Consider the following 19,602-nt stretch of genomic DNA (forward strand, 5'->3'; position numbering starts at 1 on the left):
TGCTGCGAGCAAACCAGCCGAGGACATCGCTTCCCGAACCCACTGAACAGACCCTTCCCGAGGAGATGCCCTCTCAGGTCACGGGCCACGGTTTGGGATGCTTCCTGCGGAGAGCTGAAAACACAGACGTGTGTTTCGTCAAGTGCCAGGAATTCATACGACGGTTGAACCGTCATTTGGTCCTTTTCACCTTGCGGCTTTGGGACCATGTGTCCTGAAAAACTGACGGAGGGCTGGAGTGAGGGCGTTCGTCTCTACAGCTTTTGAGAGGCTTAAGGCTGGTTCTTTTCTAACGGCGGGTTCCTAGAAGGGGCTTCAGTGGAGCAAAGATCGGGGACTTTGACTTTCTCTGGACTTTGACTGGGGCCATCACAGCTCTCCAGAAAGGTGGTACCTCGATCCGCACCCCTCCCCCCACCAAGCATCCTGCCTTTTCATTCTCCACCGCCTGCTCCCTGCTCCCGGGAAGCCAGGCCATGTGTCACTCCAGGCTCACGATTGTACACCAGCACGCTGCTCGGGTCACTTCTCCACTCAGAAACCTGCTCGCTCAGCCAGGGTTCTCGAGAAACAGAACCGACACCCACACACACAGGTGTACAAGGAGAAAGGTGTCTTTTAAGGAACTGGCTTCCGCAATAGTGAGGGCTGGAAAATCGGAAGATCTGTAGGTTGGAAATTCGGACGCAAGTCCGTGCTGCAGGCTTGAGACAGAATCCCTTCCCGGAACCTCAGGTTCCTCCTGAGCCTTCGGCGGATTGGGTATGGCCCACCGTGTGTTGCACACGATCTGATCATAGCTTAAAAGCAACGGATTTTAGGTGATGTTACCCATTTGCAGCCACACCTAGATGCATGTTTGATTCAGTCACGGGGCTCCACAGTCGGACAAGTCAGACCCATGAAATCAACCACCATACCTGCCTCGACTGCATTACTGGGAGAATCAGCCCAGCAAAAGCCGTCGGCTGTCCATCCTGGGGCGGGGAGTGCCTTTTATTGGGGCTTTTTGCCCTTTAGGGGATAATCTCTCTTATGTGAAGTAGTTAAGGGTTACTACCTAATGGCATCTGGAACAACTTGGCTATTTCCTAGCACCACCTGGGGCTCACACACTGGCCCGTACCTGGCTCCTGGGTCCGTACTGGACCCAGTCTGCCCTCTGGCCCCCTTCTCCCTGTAGGAATCCTATGCTTGAGCCAGACTGATCCCGACGAAGGCTCCTGCCCTGTCCCACGTCATTGACCTTGCTCACGCCTGTCTCGACCTGGAGCAGCCCTCGTCCCACAGGGCGAGGCGAGTGACCACACCCACTCCACGCCTTCTCGCCACCAGCTGTGCCTTTGTCCCAGCAGAGGGTCTGGCCACATACACTCACTCCTGGGCGTGAGCAGTGGGGGTCCAGTCCTGTCCTCGTAAGGAATGGCACCAGACTGCTGGGACACGCACTGGACAGAGCACCCGTCCCTACCCCCAGCCTGGGGACACCGTGTTTGCCCAGAGCGGGGACAGACACACTGGAAATCACTGGGCAACGTGAGTCGTGCAAAACTGCAGCAGGAAGAGGGAGACCCAGAAACCAAGGAAGGCTTCATCAAGGACAGAAGGCAACAGAGCTCCCACTGTGGTGCAGTGGATTAAGGATCCAGCACTGCTGCAGCTGTGGTGCCGCTCACACCTGCGGCTCAGATTAGGTCTCTGGCCTGGGAACCTCCAGATACCATGGGTGCAGCCGCAAAAGAAGGGAAAATAAAGGAGAGAAGGGAACAGAGGAAGAAGTTGACGGGCCAGGGCAAGGATGCCACCGAGACGGGAAGCGGCCTGTGCAGAGGTATAGAAGAGGGGCCGCCACCGCCAGCGTGCTTCCCTGCTGCTCAAGACCGACGCGCAAGGCTGGAGTTGGCAGGGAATGAGACATTGTGATGGGACTGGAGTTTTTCGGAACGGGCAGGTTGGCCTGCCGCAGCTCCAGGGAGCCGGTGGAAGAGGTGCAACCTCAGACCAGAGACAAGAGCTCTTACCCGCTGAGGTCGCAGTGCCCCACCTCCCAAAGGTGATGTGACCGGGGCCAGGTGACCAGCCTGCACACACAGCGGGCTGCATTAGGAGAGGAGCCCTGCGCTCGGCGAACCCCAGACTTCAGTGATGGGCAGGGAGCCCCTTCACCCCAGCTGCCTCTCTGGTCCAGGGCTGTCCATGCAGCAGGTGCTCTTGGACTCTCCCAACTCCGGGCAGCGGTGGAGGAAATAAGGCGAGCCGTTTGCAGCTCACGTCTGGGGGCCCGTGGAATCCCCAGGCCAAAGGCGGAAAAGGTTTCCCGGAGACCCTGTACCACGCGGGGCTGGTGCTGCTGGATGTCAGGCGTGGTGGGCCCTTTGCCCACCAGGCGCCTGCGTGCCCTCCGGCATCTGTCGTGCAGCCCTCTGCCTGCTGGTGTGGATTTTTTCTACCACTTCTCTAACAAATGACCCCAAATTCAGTGGCTTAAAGTCCCACAGATTTGAAGTTCCTGTTGTGGCTCAGCAAGTTAAGGAGCTGACATAAAGTCTGTGAGGATGTGCATTCAATCCCTGGCTTCACTCAGTGGGTTCAGGATCCGGCGTTGCTTTCTGTGGTGTAGGTCACAGATCCCGAGTTGCTCTGGCTGCAGCCTAGGCCTCAGCTCCAGCTCTGATTCAGCCCCTGGCCTGGGGACTTCCTTATGGCTCAGGTACAGCTGTTTAAAAAAAAAAAAAAAAAAGAAAACCAAAAAACCCAAAGTCCCACAAATTCATCATCTCACCGTTCTGGAGGTCCGAAGCCAAAGCCGGTTGAGATTGCATTCCTCTAGAGGCTCTGGAGGAGGCCGTTCGCTTTGCCTTTTCTGGCTTCCAGGAGCTTCCCTCTTACCCTGGCTCTCGGCTCTGCGTCACTCTGCCCTCTGTGTCTGTCGTCACATCTTCTCTGACTCTGACCCTCCAGCCCCCCAGCAGTGTGGCCACGTGGGGTCATCGGTTGTAGGGATGAGGACGTGGCCATCTGGGGGGAGCCGTGTCCGCTGCATTGTCGCGTCCTCTCTAGACCCTGACCGCCGTCATCACTGCCACCTGCCTGCGTCTCTCCAGCCAGATGTGGTGCCTCTGGGCACATCTCAGCCAGGGTGAGGTTGGAGCCACTTGTCGGAAGGATGAGCACGGAGAGTCACGAGGAGGGGCGGGGGTGGGTGGGGCGGGGTCTTAGGAACTGGGGCTCAGGGCAGCGGGGGCAGGGGGGGCACATTCTGCCAAGTCATTGAGCATTCAGAGCCTCAACTTTCATACTTCAAGAAAAAACTGAGAATAACAACGCTTGCCCCGTCTCCCCACTAGATTGTTGGTGAAACAAAGAAGAAAGTCCTGGAGATGCATTTCTGAATCAGAGCTGACATGTCACATGTTGCCATTCCATGTCACATTTTTATAGCTCTCATGTCCCCTCCATCTGGGAGCGTCTCTGTGTGTCAAGATTGGGGAAAAATGTTGACCAGTTGCCAGGCAGATGCCACACCTCTTCGTCCCAAGCCACCAAGTCATTAGTGAAAGCTTTTCCTATAGCAAGGCATGAGTTCTGCTTTGAAAAACTTGCTAGTGAAATTATGTGGCTGGTAGAAAAATGTTTCTGTCGGCTTCAAGTTCTGCCATTTTTTTTGGCAGGGCAATTATCTGTATAAAATACTCTTTTCTTTTAAGTAGAATCCCCTTGCTAATGAAACCGTATTTCGAACGTGAAATTGTTACAAAGGGGGGGGGGGGGAAATGTCATTATCCAGACAAGCAGCAATAGCTCACGCCTTTGTTGGTCTAAATAGAATCTTCCTCTACTAGAGGAGATGAAAGCGCTCCCCTTGTATCAGCCGATGAAATTATTTGAGGATTGAGTTTTAATCCCTGGAACGAGGAAGGGACATGGAGCCTGAACCTAGGTTCCAGGCAGGGGAAGTCAAATCTGAAATGTAGAGACAGGACACATAGGCCATCAGGCCTAATCACGAATCCAAAAGAAATACGAAAAAAAAAAAAGAGAGAGAGAGAGCGTTGTTTTAATGTTGGAAAAAGGCAGCTTGAAAGGTGAGGCTTCCTTCCTGTAGTCCCCTGGTGCCCTCTTCCCCCGATCGCATTTGCTAGATGTCCATTTCTCTAAGTTTTCCCTCTAGAACAAACCTATCATTTTTCACCACAGGATATTTACAGCTTCAATCAGTGCCAAATTCAATTGGCTTCTGATCTCATCGCTGGAAGTTATAGATGCAGATATTATTTGCACTGCGGTTAATTATGGAGCAATCAAACTTTGGCTTTTCCACTGTAATTTCCTCTGCCAGCTAATTTAATTAATCACCCCCAGCTCAGCTCTTCCAGCTGCGACCAGCAGGGTCATTAATTAGGCATGTGGCGGGGCTCACCGACCAGGTCCTGCTTCAAAGCTGCTGCCCATCTGATCTCTCAAGGAGGGCGAGCTTAGCCCAGGCAGGCACCCAGGCAGATGTGGGCTGGGGAAGCCGGGCTCCACCACCACCCCCCCGCCCGAGAGATGTTTCCAGAAGGCCTGCGGCACCCACGGCTTACCTGCACTGGTTTTCGAAACTTGCCAAGTTTAAAAAGCAGCAAGGAGGGGTTCCTGTGGTGGCTCAGCGGTAACCATCCCAACTGGTATCCATGAGGATGCGGGTTCGATCCCCGGCCCTGTTCAGTGGATTAAGGATCCAGTGTTGCTGTGAGCTGTGGCGTAGGTCGCAGACACGGCTCGGATCCTGTGTTGCTGTGGCTGTGATGTAGGCCAGCAGCCACAGCTCCAATCCAACTCCTAGCCTGAGGACCTCCATATGCCGCAGGTGCAGCCCTTAAAAAAAAAAGCAGCAGCAAGGGGGCCTTGCCTTCCATCTCGACTGGCCAACTCGGTGAATTTACAGAAGATGCCTCAATGGACAGTGGCCTTCATCTTGAATTTGCAGGCAGCCTCTGTGTCCCCAGAACGCAGCCCTCAGCGTGAGGAGCTAAGCATGTCCTTGTGTTTCCGTAGAGGCTGACCACAGCCATACTCTGCCTTTGGAGGCTGACGTCTTTCCTCAAGAAAGAGCTAAAGGCTGGTTTTGGTTTGGTCACAAGGAAGTGACTTTTTGGTCTGCACCCGTCGAAGGATGCCCGCGTGCCCAAATGATTCTCTTGTTGCTTTTCTTTGAAGAGACTGTTTTCCGGCAGGCACCTGCCTACTTTTGCAGTCTAGAGAGTCCCCGTTACTAGGAAATCATCATGGGAATCCCATGTCATCGTGTGTGTGTGTGTGTGTGTGTGTGTGTGTGTGTGTGTGTGTGTGTGTGTACGTGCATACGTAGAATAATAATCACCCCCGGAAGCTTTCTTATGATGGCTCTTTAATAGAGAAATGGAGTTTCTTTTCGTACAATTATATGGGTTTTTTTTTTTTTTAACCTGTATTACACAAGGTTTTTGTAAGGACACCAGATATGAAGTGGGATTTTTTTTTTACAAAAGGATAAGTTGATGAACAGGTGTTTCCAAGAGCTGTGATAAGTCCACTTAAAACAAGGAATGCCTCTTCAGAGGTCCTGTGCAGTGCTGTGCCCTAAGACACACACGCACACACACACACACACACACAGGTTCTAGTTGAGCGGGAGCAGGCCGGTCCAGTTCCGTAATTAAAGGGTTAATAAGGATGCATTGTCTTCCTGGTGCAGGACTCACAGTAGGTTGGACCTGTCTGTTGAGCCGGGCAGGAAGCACCCCCACCATAAAACCCCATGGCCTGTAAACCTCCCTCCCATCGGGGGCAGGGCTGGGAGGCCCCAGTGGGTAGTGGCGGTAAGGGCTTTAGTTGTGCCTTCCTCAAGAGGCGGGAGCTGCTCGGGGCGCCATAAACTCAAACAAGTGTATTCAGTCTTGACGGCCAACTCCGTGACCCACCGGCGTATTAAAATTTAAATGCACGGGACATTCATTCATTTCACGGTGTAAGGATCATTCTGGAATGAATTCTAAGTGGAGGTCTTTCCCTAACATTCCTACTCTGTTGCAGGACGATGGCAGATTCTTGAGAACAGCAAGAATCATGCAGTCATGAGCCTACATATTTCTGTCCTAAAAATATATATATGTAGCAGACAAAAAAACAAGTCTGACTTTTCAGTCATTTTTCTCTAGGGAAACCTCCATTTGGCTTTAAGTCATTGAAACCCCTAATTCAAATCTATCCATTACGCATACCAATTGTAAGAATTTTTGTGATAGACCCTGATGGCAGATGGTGTGAAAAAAGAACGTGTGTGTGTGTGTGACTGGGTCACCACGCTGTACAGCAGAAATTGACACCATGCTGTAAATCGACTCGACCTTAATAAATGAGATTTAATTGAAAAATAAAAATAAAAGTTCTAAGATCAAAAAAATAAAATTGGTATAAAAACCTCAAAATAAAAAGAATTTTTGTTTACTCACCTCCATGGCTGCCTGCACCACCTGTCCACCACCTGGAGGGGAAGGAAAAAAAGAGTTGATGCTTTCAAAGGGGCCCTTAGTAAATAAAGCACAAGGGAGACGGCCCCTCTATCCTGCAGCTCCCCGACCCGGTCTTTCTGGCAGAGGAATGCCTTGCGAGGCTAGTTGGGTGCTTGCTGCCCTGTCTCTAGTGCTGACCTCACAGCGGGGCCTCAGTTTCCACCCAGGCCCAGTTTCCCCACTCGTGGAACCACAGAGCCCACCCCAGGCAGCAGGACCCGCTTCGGTCCCTCCCAGGGCTGGGCGGCTGCAGCAGGGGCCAGCCCACTGCTCACACTCACGCATGGCGGCTCCCTTCTCCTCTCTCTCTCTGTCTCCTTCCCTGACCATCACGCTAGAGAAACTCAGCCCTAAAGAGAGCTGGGGGGTAAGCCAGCCTGGGCATGGTCAGCCCCCTGCTGAGGCCCCAAGGGCACCCCGTGGTTTTCCAGGCCTGGGGAGCCGTCGCGCTCCCATGCCACCCCAGGATGTGGCCCAGCCTGCTTGTTTGAGAAGGCGGGCCAGCCTGGGAGGAGGGCTCCTGGCGGGGACAATGGCTGGTCAGGCGGGGATAACAGATCCCTCGTCCCCGCCTCGGATTCACTGGGCTCGGTGGGGTGGGTGCTGGCCAGACCTGATCAGAGCTTCATTTCTTTGCTCTTATGTCGAGCCAGAGAGGGTCCATTCCACTCACTGCATCTTTAAAACCTGCCCTCATCCTACCCCCTTTTTTCCTTCCTCCTGCTTAGAAACAGGCTCTGACAGTCCGAATGTTAGAAATAATTGGATTCTAAATTCTAATTCATCTGTAAAGTATTCAGTGATTAAATTAGCCTAATAGATACTATTTCTTACGTGGCTGCATAATTCTACCCTGATGGGATCTCCGTGGCTCTCACGTGCCCCCGAGTCACTATTGACATGCAATGATCAGAAGGTGACATGGGCTCTGCCTGTTTTCCCGGGTTAAAAGTTAAACGGATTTACGCAGCAAGGATGTGGCCTCTCCACACGAGAGCAGGTGCGAGGTGTATGTTATTCTGTAAGAAGAGCGGTAGGAGAAAAATGTTATTTTAGGTAATTCTGCGTCTTTTTTTTCTACTCATCGCCAGGAGCATCACTGACCTTTGAACTCTGGGCAGCACTTTCTGGGGGGTCCTGTGGGTTTTTTCAACAGTTGGAAATATTATTATCACAGTGAGCTTCTGTCACTCATGCCCTAGATCTTGTAAGTGTGAACACAGTCACAATGGGTAGGAGTTCCTATGTGGTTCCGAGGGAGCGAACACAGCTAGTGAAGGATGTGGGTTCGATCCCTGACCTTGCTCAGTGGGTTAAGGATCTGGCGGCATGGCTGTGGCTGTGGTGTAGGCTGCAGAAGCAGCTCAGATCGGCGTTTCTGTGGCTGTGGTGTAAGCCGGCAGGTGCAGCTCCGCTTTGAGCCCTGGCCTGCGAACTTCTATATGCCGCAGGTGCGGCCCTAAAAAGCAAAAAAAAAAAAAGTGTAAATGTCTTTAAGATACAATGTTGCCTCCGATCCTTTAGAGTTTTTGGTCTGAAATGAGGGGGTAGGGGAAGGCCAGGACCCTGGAGTTGCATCTCAGGCACCTCTTCTGCCTGGCATTCCTCAGCCTCGTTTCTTAATTTCTGTGGCCGGGTTTAATTTCTTCAAGTATGTGCCGCCTTCCTCCCCTCCCCCTCCCCCCCCTCCCTGCCTCCCGCCCCCACCCCGCCTCCCCTCCCTCCCTGGTTCAGTAGCTGGAAACAGCTGGTGGGTTTTGTGTAGCAACTGAACCAGTGGGGGAAAAAGTTTTGGCAAACACTCGGGGAAACCCCGGATCGGAGGAGGTAGGTGAACGCAGGAAGCTGTTTTCATGAGTAAATGAAGGAAACAAAGACCGCCCAGCAGGAACAGAAGGCGCACACACTCCCTCTGAATAGCTCCAGAACCCGGGCTGAAAGGGAAGAAGGCCCATTTGCTTCTGGGAATCCAATAAATTGTTTCAGGAAGTGAAAGTCTGTCCCGGCTAATGGAGCTGTGATTGACAGCGCTTCTCATTACGGAGCCCATCAGGGGACGGGCATTCGAGGCCCTCCAGGGCCGGGGGGGGGGGGGGGGGGGGGCAGCCCGGGGTGGGGGCACCTGCCATCCTCCAAGAGGCAGGCACCCCCCCCACGCCCCCTCCAAGAAAGGCCGCAGGAGAGCCAGTCATCCTGCAGGAGCACTTGCCTCTGCAGGGACACGTCCTCTTGGCCATTCCTTTAGAATCCAGCCCTCGGCTTCCCCAGAGCCTTGTCCCGCCCCAGGCTTCCTGCTGAAATGGGTGAGGGGTGGTAGGGACCCTCCCAGGCCTGTAACACGGTCACCTGGCATCTGTGCTCTTTCTTCCGTGCATGCGTGTTGCTGTGGTGAGTCTGTTAAGGCAGTTGTGGGGCAGAGTCTGTTAGGTGACACCCATGGACAAAGGCATCCCCTTTGTCCCTGAAGGACCAAAGCAGGGGATGTGGGCTTCAGCTAACCTAGACTGATGCGATCCAAGACCCTAGAAGGGGCTCTGGTCGGCGGTGGGAGGCCAGCCATCTTGGTGGGGAGGGGGCACTGTGGGCATCTTCCCTGGAGACCCCCCCCCGGCCCCCGCTTGAAGGTGTCCAGAGACCTTGACCGGACATGACAGATGTTTTATCAAACCTCAGCATCAAGCCCAGGCCAGCATTAGGCAGGGCGTGCGAGATAGGCTCAGTGTCCCCTGGCCCTGGGGACGGGTCACAAGGGCGTGGTGGTCCAGTTTGTTGAGGGCCGACTGGGCAGGCTTCCCCACTAGAGCAAGCAAGAGGCTCAGCCTCCATGATGGGCGTTTCCAGAAAGGTGGGGCGCTTCCCTGGTGTCCTTTCATGCTGGACCTCCCCCCTGCTGGCCGCCCCCTCCAGAGTCCCCCCATGGCAGGTCTCAGGGTCCCTCCACAAGCATTGGGACGGGGAGACTTGGGGGGGTCCACCCACTTCCTCTCCCCTCCCAGGTTCAGCGCCTGGGGGCCTGCGAATGAAATTGACAACGGGAGGGCGTTGTGTATCCCCCTTTCCGCTTCACACGCATGGGGCATCGGAGAGAGGCGTGAACACCAGAAAGGATGCTGGGATTTGACAGCTTGTGTGCTGACCAGCTTCCTAACAAGGGGAAGAGGAGAAAGGCTGCTTGGGGGGAACAAAGGACTTTTAGGAAAGATCAGGGGCCCTTGGAGCCTGGAGACTCGTCTGCTGAGAGACTAGATGGAGCCTCCGTAGCTTGTGACACAGTTCATATGGGGTGCTGCCAGCACCCCCTCTCTCCTGTGTTCAGAGCCCCTCTGCCCTGGTTGATGAACCTCCGGGAGGAGTCACGGCCTGTGAGCGCTTTTTTCTGGAGGACCTGTTTGCAGGCAGCTCAGAGAAACCTCTCCCTGCGTTCGTGGATTTTCCGCTCTCTTCAGTCCGAGATCATCCTTGTGCCTGCAGGGCACACGTTGACGTCCTACACAGGGAATGAGGCCTCCTTGGACAGTGCTGTGAGGGAGTCTGTGACTCCAGCAGCTCAATGACCCCGGCTCTGCTGGAGGACGGAAGGGCCTGCTGATCCGGGAGCTCGCGTGGGGCCTGGGCCTGGGGTGGTCGCCTTCGGCCATCCTGAGACGTCAGGTGGGCTAGGGGGCTGGCATTTCCAAAAAGGCTGCTCTTCCTCCTGGGTTCGCGGGTGGTCGGTCTGTCCTGAGGTGGATGCCTCTGCGAACGTCATTTGTTTCAGCGATTCACAGGCTGGGCGGCCGCTGCTAGGCTGCTAGGCGCTCCGAGATGCTCTGACGCCCTGTGTGTTCTTGCGCCGAAGGAGGTGGAGCTCCTCCTCCTTCTGGGCTTAGCTGCCCTCGAAACTTTGTTACCTGTGTCCAGGGCCGTCTGTGTGGCTAGAAACCGGGAGCACCCAGATTTGCTCTCCTGCTCAGTGTGTGTTGTTCCTGTGCATCACTTTTGCATGGCCTACACCACAAATGCAGCTCTTTTCCTGTTGTGACGCATTTCTTTCTCTTTTTTTTCTTTTTTGTCTTTTCTAGGGCCTCTTCCCGCGGCATATGGAGGCTCCCAGGCTAGGGCTCAAATCGGAGCTGTAGTCACCGGCCTGCACCAGAGCCACAGCAACGCGGGATCCGAGCCGCGTCTGCGACCTACACCACAGCTCACGGCAACGCCGGATCCTCAACCCACTGAGCAAGGCCAGGGATCGAACCCTCAACCTCATGGTTCCCAGTCAGATTCGTTAACAACTGCGCCGCGACGGGAACTCTGCATTTGTTTCTTTATCCTGTGCTTCTACTCACTTGGAGCCCAGACCCTGACACAGTGGGTGCCCCACTCCTAGTGAGCGTTCAATTGATATTTCTTGAAAGAATGAATGCTTAATAGGGCGTTAGATGACGGCGATAATCAAATCAGATCCAGAGCAGTCGCTTCAAGTCAGGAAGAGGACAGGATTCTGTGTTTGCAGGTACAGAGGTGGAAGGAGTTGGCATCCGTCTGTGCGGGAGTGGGCGAAGAAGCGGCGGAGGCCACACTGGGGGCGCCGTGCGGAGCGGGAGATGTCCAGGAGGAAAGGGTTCGAGTCAGACCACGGACCCCACGGACGTGCGCAGTGGCCAAGTCCGCTTTGTACATTTCTGCACGACTGGCTGTTTCTCAAAGAGCGTTCACGTCTTCTGCGCATTTTTTTTTTCCTTCAAAGAAAACACAAAATGAAAGTCAGTCCAGGAGTTCCCTGGTGGCTCAGTGGGTTAAGGACCTGGCGTTGACCCTGCTGTGGCATGGGTTCAATCCCTGGCCTGGGAATTTCCACATGCTGTGGGCGCAGCCAAAAAAATAAATACCGTCCAGTCGATTGCTTTAATGCAGAGTGCAGATGCACGCTGTTTCTCTGGGCAGGTCTGCGTGCTTCCCCAGTGTTCTTTTTGGGGTGAATTTACCTCTGTGCCTCCTGGTCCTGCCCCCCGCCCCTACCCTCACCCCACCCCCGCCCCCTGTTGCCAGCACACTGTCTGTGGCCCAGCAAATGTACTGTCCAGTGACCACTAGGCCTCTGGTACTCATACAAGAGTATGTGGCCCCTGACGAAACGGGAAGGTTCCCTGAGGGCCGGTGGCTGATGGCGACACCCAGAGTCTGTAAGGAGTCTCATTCTGTGTCGATTTCATGCTCATTTCCAGTCCTTGTTTCCCACTGGAGAACAAAGAGGAGTTTTGCAAAGAAGAAAAGGGAGGTTATTTAACCAGAAAGGCCCTCTGAAAATTACAGATTCCTGTACAGTCAGCATTAATATGCTGCTTTTCAAACATATAAAAGGGGGATTGAATTGCAAGAGTGTCGGTGATAAAGGGCGCGTTTGTGAAATGATACCCTGATTGGTGTCCCTGCCTTTGGAATGGCTGACGAGGTCTAATTGGCATATAATGCCCTATAAATTTATTAGCGGGCCTCACCTCTCATTGGCAGACCTTCTCCTGTTAACCACCAGGAAATTACCAATTTTCAGGAGTTAGTCACTCAAGTCATACTCTAACTGGATTTAGAAAAAAAAAAAAAAAATCCACGCCGCTCATGTTATAAATCAGGCTGATGCCTCGGACCGCAGCTCTCCAGCTGCAGATTCATCGCACGGGTAGGGAAGTTTGGGGCGAGTGGATGGCAGGGAAGAGCCCGAATTTACTGGGAAACCCACTGCGCCCCGCTCCTCCGCCCACTACCCCTGCCCGGGGGCCCCTTCGGCTTGGGCCCCGTGGGGCCGGGCAGAACTTGCCGTTTTGTGGCTGTTCTCGTCCAGTGCTTTGATGTTCCCGGGGACGCATTCAACCCCCGGGCGTGTCACGCAAAGAGGACACAGCCACCCTCTTATTTCGGGAGCATAACAGAAATATTCAGGAGCAGACATAATTACTTCAATTACTTCTCTCTGGTGTTGGAGACACACTCACAAGTCACAAATTAGAAAATAATATTCACATGTTTCTTCTAATGGGGAACAGATTAGAGGCATTTTATCTTTTTTAAATAATTTCCAAATGTGCCCTGGAGAGACGGGAAGGGGCGGGAGAAAGGTGTGGAAACTCAGACAACGCTTTGCCGGGAGAACCAGAGGGTGCCCCCCCCCCCACTTTGGGCCAGGACCTGGGGGTGGCGAGGTGCGGGGTGCGCTCTGGCAGCGGGCCTGCGGGGCTCCGGTGGCTGTGATCTTCCTCGCTGTTCTCCTGCCGGCAACTCACAGAGACAAGACGGTGTTTCCAAGCCGACCACCTTGTAACTCAATCCTTGCTTGTAAGTGCATGTGTGAGCCCCCTTTTTCATCCCCACGCCCCGTGTCTTCAGCCACACTTTCCACACACACATTTGTGTGTCTCTGTGCATTTTTTAAATTTTTATTTTTATTAGCGTATAGTTGGGACGATAAACATAAAAAGTTAGGCAATATGAGAAGACAAAAAAATAGCTTCCAGGAGTTGCCGTCGTGACTCAATAGTTAACGAGCCCAGCTAGTATCCATGAGGACGCAGGTTCGATCCCTGGCCTCTCTCAGCGGGTTAAGGATCTGGCGTTGCCGTGAGCTGTGGTGTAGACCAGCCGCTGTAGCTCTGATTTGACCCCTAGCCTGGGAACTTCCACATGTGGCAGGTGTGGCCCCAAAAAGCAAAATAGAAAAGAAAAGAAATAAAACTACAGGCGCAGCCCTAAAAGGGAAAAAAAAAAAAAAAAGCTTTCAGCAAAGGAACAGGACAAAAACACCAAAAACAACTGGGTGAGGAGGAGACAGGCCACCTACCTGAAAAAGGCTTCGCAGGGCTCATTGTGGGATGATCTCAGATGGCCCCGAGACACTGGAGGCACAGACGAAGTTACAGAACATGTTTGACAAAGAGCTGGGGCTTGAAGAACAGACCGACAAACAGGAACAGCACATTTTTTAAACGTCCCGTCTACCCGCTGAACATGAATTCGTCGGGGCCATCGGGGGATGCAGCCCGAGGCTGCGGTGGCCCCAGCGCCCGGGACCCCGAGTGCTCCTTCAACACCGGGATGTCACGTGCCTCTGCGTGGCAAGGGCCGTCCCCGGTCCTTCTTCATGATGGAGTCCGGTTTTGTCCATTGCTGTTTTGAAAAGTGGGTTTTTCCCACTCTGGAAAACAGTTGGGCAGTTTCTTATAGAACTAAACATCCCGTCCCTTATGACCCAGCAACTTCACCCCGTGGCTTTGACCCCAGAGAAGGGGGACTGAAGGTCGCCCAGAGACCCTCTTACGACTGTTCACGCAGCCGTATTCGTAACAGCCAGAAATGGGAGGCGTCCTCCAGTGGGTGAGTCAGATTAAACAAGCTGGGGTACGTCCTTGCCGTGGAATAGTACTCAGCCGTGCGAAGGAGGGAGCTGTGGAAACGCCCGGGAGTTCCGTGGGTCGCCAGAGAATTACACTGAAAAGAGCCCACCCCCAGGACTGCATATGCTGCGTGAGTCCATCCCCGAACATTCCCGAAATGGCGTAACTATAGCAACAGAACAGCTGACTGGTCGCCAGGGGCGAGGGGTGCAGAGAAGGGGCAGGAGGGAGGTGGGTGCAACACGAGGGACCCTTATCATGGAAACGGTCCTTACCTTGACCTTGGAGGTGCATACAGGAACTTACCCGTGGTGAGATGGCATAGACCAAATCCATACCAGTGACTGCCAGAAAACTGGCCGGATTGGGTCGCTATCAAGATACCTTGATTGTTCTGTTGTACTGTATTTTTTCAAGCTGCTGACACTAGGCAAGGGAGGCGTGGGGTCATTCTGTATTTCTTCCGACTACCCATGAATGTACAACCGTCTCAGCCTTTAAGTTAAAAAAAAAAAAAAAATGAGCAAAATATGGAGTCCCTGTTGTGGCTCTGTGGGTTAATAACCCAACATCGTATCCATGAGGAAGCAGATTCGATCCCTGGCCTCGCTCAGTGGATTAAAGATGTTGCTGTGGCCGTGGTGTCAGCCGGCAGCTGCAGCTCGGATTCGGCCCCCGGCCTGGGAACTTCCATAAGCCTCGGGAACGGCCAAAGAAGAAAAAGAAGTGATGCCTTCTCTAGAAAAAGATCAGGACTCCTCAAGGAAGTGGCTCATCCCCGATCTGAACAAGTAAGATGGGCCTGGGACATCCTGAGGTGTCAGGAAGCAGCAGAGGGACAGGGAGGAAGGGGCACGTGTCAGAACAGCAGGCCACGCAGGGGAGCTCCCGCTGGCCAGGCCTGAACAATTTAAGAATCAAAAGCATAATGTCAATAATAGTTTATACGACACCGTTTTTTTGTTGTTGTTGTTTTGTCTTTTTGCCTTTTCTAGGGCCGCTGCTGCAGCATACGGAGGTTCCCAGGCTAGGGGTCTAATCAGAGCTGTAGCCACCGGCCTACGTCAGAGCCACAGCAACACCAGATCTGAGCTGCATCTGCAACCTCCACCACAGCTGATGGCAACACCAGATCCTTAACCCACTGAGCAAGGCCAGGGATCGAACCCGCAACCTCATGGTTCCTAGTCGGATTCGTTAACCACTGAGCCACGATGGGAACTCCCGACACCATTTATTTTAAAGTCTGTGGATCTACAGTGATACTCTGGGGGGCGGGGAGGGGGGATCTTCTTTACAGAAAGTGCCAGGTAATAAACAGAAGGAACGAGAGAACTGGAAAATCTCTGTCTTGCCACAGAGAATGTCGTGGTTGATGAGCAGGGATCAGCAAGTGAGGCCACAGCCCTGGAGGGAGGGTCTTAGAGGAACAGGAAATGCATTGCCTCTGCTCTCTGCCCCCAGCTCCCCTGTTGGTTTAAAGGGAAGCAGGTCCTGGGGGCCCTGCGCTGATCCGGCGTTGGGACCCCTCCCCAGTCTGCACCTCCTGCTCTGACCGGGGAGCACAGGACACGTGCAGTAGTATCTCAAGAAAATATGTGACACGAGTCAAATCTGACAGAACAGGCTGGGGGACTTCTACAAGAGAGATAGCTTGGAGTCCTCAAAGCCCTCGATGGAAGACAGTCCGGGGGAGGGGCGGTGCTGGGGGGGCTTGTGGGATTAGAGGAGAGGAAAGAAATGGGGTAACCACATGCATCACATCCTCACTGACTGAATTCTGGGGTGGAAGGAAAATATGTTGGGATCATGTGGGGAGAAATGAATGTGGACCACATATGATCAGTAGTAATATATGGTATTAATTTTAAGTTGCTGGGGTGTAAGCGTATGAGCTGTCAAAATCCAGGCACCATGGGAATTCCCGTCGTGGCTCAGCAGTTAATGATCCTGATTAGCATCCGTGAGAACGCAGGTTCAATTCCTGGCTTCACTCGGTGGGTTAAGGATCCGGCGTTGCCGTGAGCTGTGGTGTAGGTGGAAGATGCGGCTCAGATCTCACATGGCTGTGGCTGTGGCTGTGGCGTAGGCCAGCAGCTACAGCTCCGATTTGACCCCTAGCCAAGAACCTTCATATGCCGCAGGTGCAGCCCTAAAAAGCCAAAAAATAAACAAAAACAAAAACAAAAAACCAGGCACCTTGGAGTTCGCTGGTGGCATATTGGGTTAAGGATCTGACTTTGTCACTGCTGTGGGATGGGTTCAATCCCCAGCCCAGGAGCCCAGGCACTTCCTCATGCCAGCAGCAGCAGCCAGAAAAGAGGGGGGAAAATGCAGTCATGAGGTATCAGAGAATATATATGGTATCTCAGTGTATAAACAAGAGAGCACCCAGATTCTGGACTTTATTTTATTTAATTTCTTTATGGCCACACTCCCAGCATGTAGAAGTTCCCAGACAGGAATTGAATCCAGCTGTGGAAACGCTGGATCCTTTAACCGATGTGCCGGGCTGGGGTTCAAACCCACATCTCTGCAGTGACCTGACACTGCAGTTGGATTCTGAACCCACTGCTCCACAGCAGGAACTGCTTATCTTTAAATGTAAAATGGATCATTTTATCCAGTTGTCAGTGTCCAGTCCAGTGGCTTTAAGGACAGTCACATTGTCTTTCTCCGCCTCCCAAACTAAATCTCTGTCCTGCATTCAGCACTAACTCCCACTTCCCTCTCCCCCAGCCCCTGACAGCTACCCTTCTGCCGTCTGTCTCTATGAACCTGACTGCTCCCGGGACCTTGTTTAAGAGGAATCATACACTATTTGTTTGTGTGCTACTGGCTCATTTCACTTAGAATCATGTACTCGAGGTTCATAAACATTGCAGCCTGTATGAGAATCTCCTTCATCTTGAGGGCTGAATAATATTCCATCGCATAGATAGACTGCGTTTTGTTCATCTATCAATGAACAGGGAGGGGCTGGGCAGGTGGGGCTTCCCAGTTACATCAGGTGTTAAAATGTATTTGAAAGATAGATGTAGGGTAGTGGCTGGTTCTTAACTTTTCCAAGTTAGGAAATAAAATAAATCATTTACTATCCCTATGATTTCATGAAAGGACCTGTTAGGATCCAGAAGGCAGAAAAAATAGAGCATCAAAAAAAAAGACTGCCTTCAAAAAAGTTTAAATCCAGCTTTTCAGAAACCTCACCGCGTGGTTCACGTGTGGCCATTTCTCAGTGGACTGACCATGGCTTTGCCACCAGTGGATACTTACTGCGTCTGGCCTATCCCAGGCTGACCAGAGGATTTGTGAGGCTTGGTGCAGAATGAAACTATGTAGGCTTTGTCCAGTAATCGTCAGGAAGTTCATGACAGCGACACCAGCACATTCAGGCAAGCACAGGCCCCTTCTGAGCTCAGGGCCCACCTGCAGAGCTCGCGCCCACATGGAGTGGCTTTGGGCTCGTGAGCCCCTGGGGTCTGCTTCATGCTGTTCCAGAATTTCCTCTCCAGGACAAAGCTGAGCCACAGAATCTGGTGCCGCCATTCATGTTTTAATGTCTTCATGTCAAAGACGATGCCGCTGGGCAAGTTAAGCTATGTCAGTTGTGGGAAATAAAACATCTGACCAGTTTCTGCCTCCCAGTCCCATTCGATGGCGGGTTGGTGATTTTAAGGAAAGAATTTAGCGTGCGCTTGTTGGGTAATAAAGCTTTCCTTACTCTAGAGAATTCACATATATGCTCCTGATGAGTCCTTCTCAGGATCAGCTCCGTCTCTTCCCAAAGCTAGAAAAGAGAAAATAATGCCTGGCCGAGGTGTCGATTTGGGTCTCATGTCTTTTAACGTTTAAGGTCAGGTGAGAATGAAAGGCCAGCGTTATTCACTTGTTGGGTTTGCTCTGAGAGGGTGTCCAGTCTTTAGTTCCGTTGTCATTACACTGGAACTCATCTCGGCCGTGTGAATGCTGCTGGCAGGCCAGCCCCCCTGCAAAGAATGGGACTGTCACTGATCCTGTTAGTGTCTCCGGCGCGTTTCTCTGCTTTCCTATTTTGAAGGGAAAAAAAATAACATGCAAGTTCATTTTCAAATGCCTTTTCCTTTTGCAGACCGTCCGGAATGCTTTTCCTCTTTTCAAATCTGTTTCATTATGGTTCTTAGTGTTTTGTTTGTTGGGCCGGCAAGGAATCATATGATTCTATCCAATCTGCCCTGACCTCCCTCCTCAGAAAAGATTAAAAGGAAAACGAGATTAAGGTGCTTTTCTTTATTGTTCAAAATCAATAGTCTGGGGGTTCCCGTTGTGGCTCAGCGGTTAACGAATCCAGCTAGGATCCATGAGGTTGCAGGTTCGATCCCTGGCCTCACTCAGTGGGTTAAGGATCCCGCATTGCCATGAGCTGTGGTGTAGGTCACAGATGTGGCTTAAATCCCATGTTGCTGTGAGCTGTGGTCTAGGTTGACAGCTGCAGCTCTGATTCAACCCCTAGCCTGGGAACCTCCCTATGCCGTGGGTGTGGCCCTAAAAAGACCAAAAAAAAAAAAAAAACAACAACAACAACAACAGAAAAAAAATCCATAGGCTCATGTCTTAAAAAAATTGCCGCTTGCCGACTTTTACTAGAAACCCACTCAGAACTCCATCACTTTCCTGAGGTGTCCCCACTCTGTACCCTGCCGCACCCCCCCCCCCGACCATGTCCAATGACCACTTAGCCGGCCGGCCGCTGGGAAGCCACAGGGTGGTACTTGGGCCTCTGCCTCACTGCACCTCATCCTTCGGCTTCTCCTTCAAGAAGAGTCCCGGGGTTCTTGCTCCCTGGTGTTTAAAGGGCAGCCGTGCACACCCGGCAAAGGCTTCTATCCATTTTACAGTATTCCGAGCGGAGGAAAAGGGCCATTTCTCTTCCCTTATCTGTTTATGATGCGATATGTTCCAAAGCCGATGCCATCAGCCCCGGTTACGGTGAACTTAATTCGCTGTGATGGGGGTCCCCCCACCGGGGCTGCTGGGAGCGCCGCTGAGGTGCGGCCCGTTTCATGCCACATTGCACCGAATCTAGGACCGCCTCGCTTGGCCGGCTCAGGCTCCCTCTCGCTTGGCCCGGACTGATGGGGACGGATGCTTTCAAAGGGTCGCCCGCGTTTTTTCTAATGCTGCACTGCGGAAACATCCAGGGCGCTCGTGGCTGCGGTGACTTACCCAGGACTCCTGTGCAAAACACACACTCGGCTTGCAAATGCACTCACCAGCTTAATTTGTCAGACCAGCTCTGTGCAGAATAATAAAGGCGTCTGTGTTAAAACCGTGAGATGAAACGCGTCTGTGAGCGGAAACGACAAGGAGGCAGCGCAGAGACGAGAAGCGAGTGTGTGAGTGGACGTGGGGCCACAGGGCACTTTTTCCTTTTAACGTCCCTTGTTTGGTTGTGTTGTTTGACCAGATTAGAAAATAGGGCGACACGTTGAAAATTAACTCGGCCGTACAGAAGAAATTGACACAACATCATGAATCAACTATACTCTTAAAAAAAGGCACCACTCAAAAAAAAAATAAAAAAGGAAAAAGAAAAACATCCCAGCCACATCTGGAACAATCTGATGCTTTGCCTTTTTCTACGAGTATAACATGCTTTCAGAGTGATTTTCTTAAGAGTTAGACTTTCCGATTTTCTTAAGAGTTCCTGGTAGCTCAGTGGGTTA

At 52.5% G+C, this 19,602-nt stretch overlaps 1 protein-coding gene and 1 long non-coding RNA gene across 17 annotated transcripts in view; both read left to right on the forward strand.

Moving 5' to 3' along the window:
- AGAP1 (ArfGAP with GTPase domain, ankyrin repeat and PH domain 1) overlaps nt 1–19,602 on the forward strand; it is a 558,467-nt gene that overhangs the window by 515,615 nt on the left and 23,250 nt on the right. The gene's annotated exons all lie outside the window — the stretch shown is intronic.
- Nucleotides 14,121–17,702, forward strand: LOC146396224 (uncharacterized). The gene is made up of 2 exons (XR_014829158.1): nt 14,121–14,510; nt 15,953–17,702. It is a non-coding gene; the product is annotated as an uncharacterized LOC146396224 (long non-coding RNA).

This window comes from Sus scrofa, chromosome 15 (genome assembly GCF_054392235.1).
Source record: "Sus scrofa isolate SSC_HxYL_T2T_F1_AM1 chromosome 15, Sscrofa_HxYL_maternal_Yorkshire_Landrace_v2.0, whole genome shotgun sequence".
Classification (NCBI taxonomy): Eukaryota; Metazoa; Chordata; class Mammalia; order Artiodactyla; family Suidae; genus Sus; species Sus scrofa.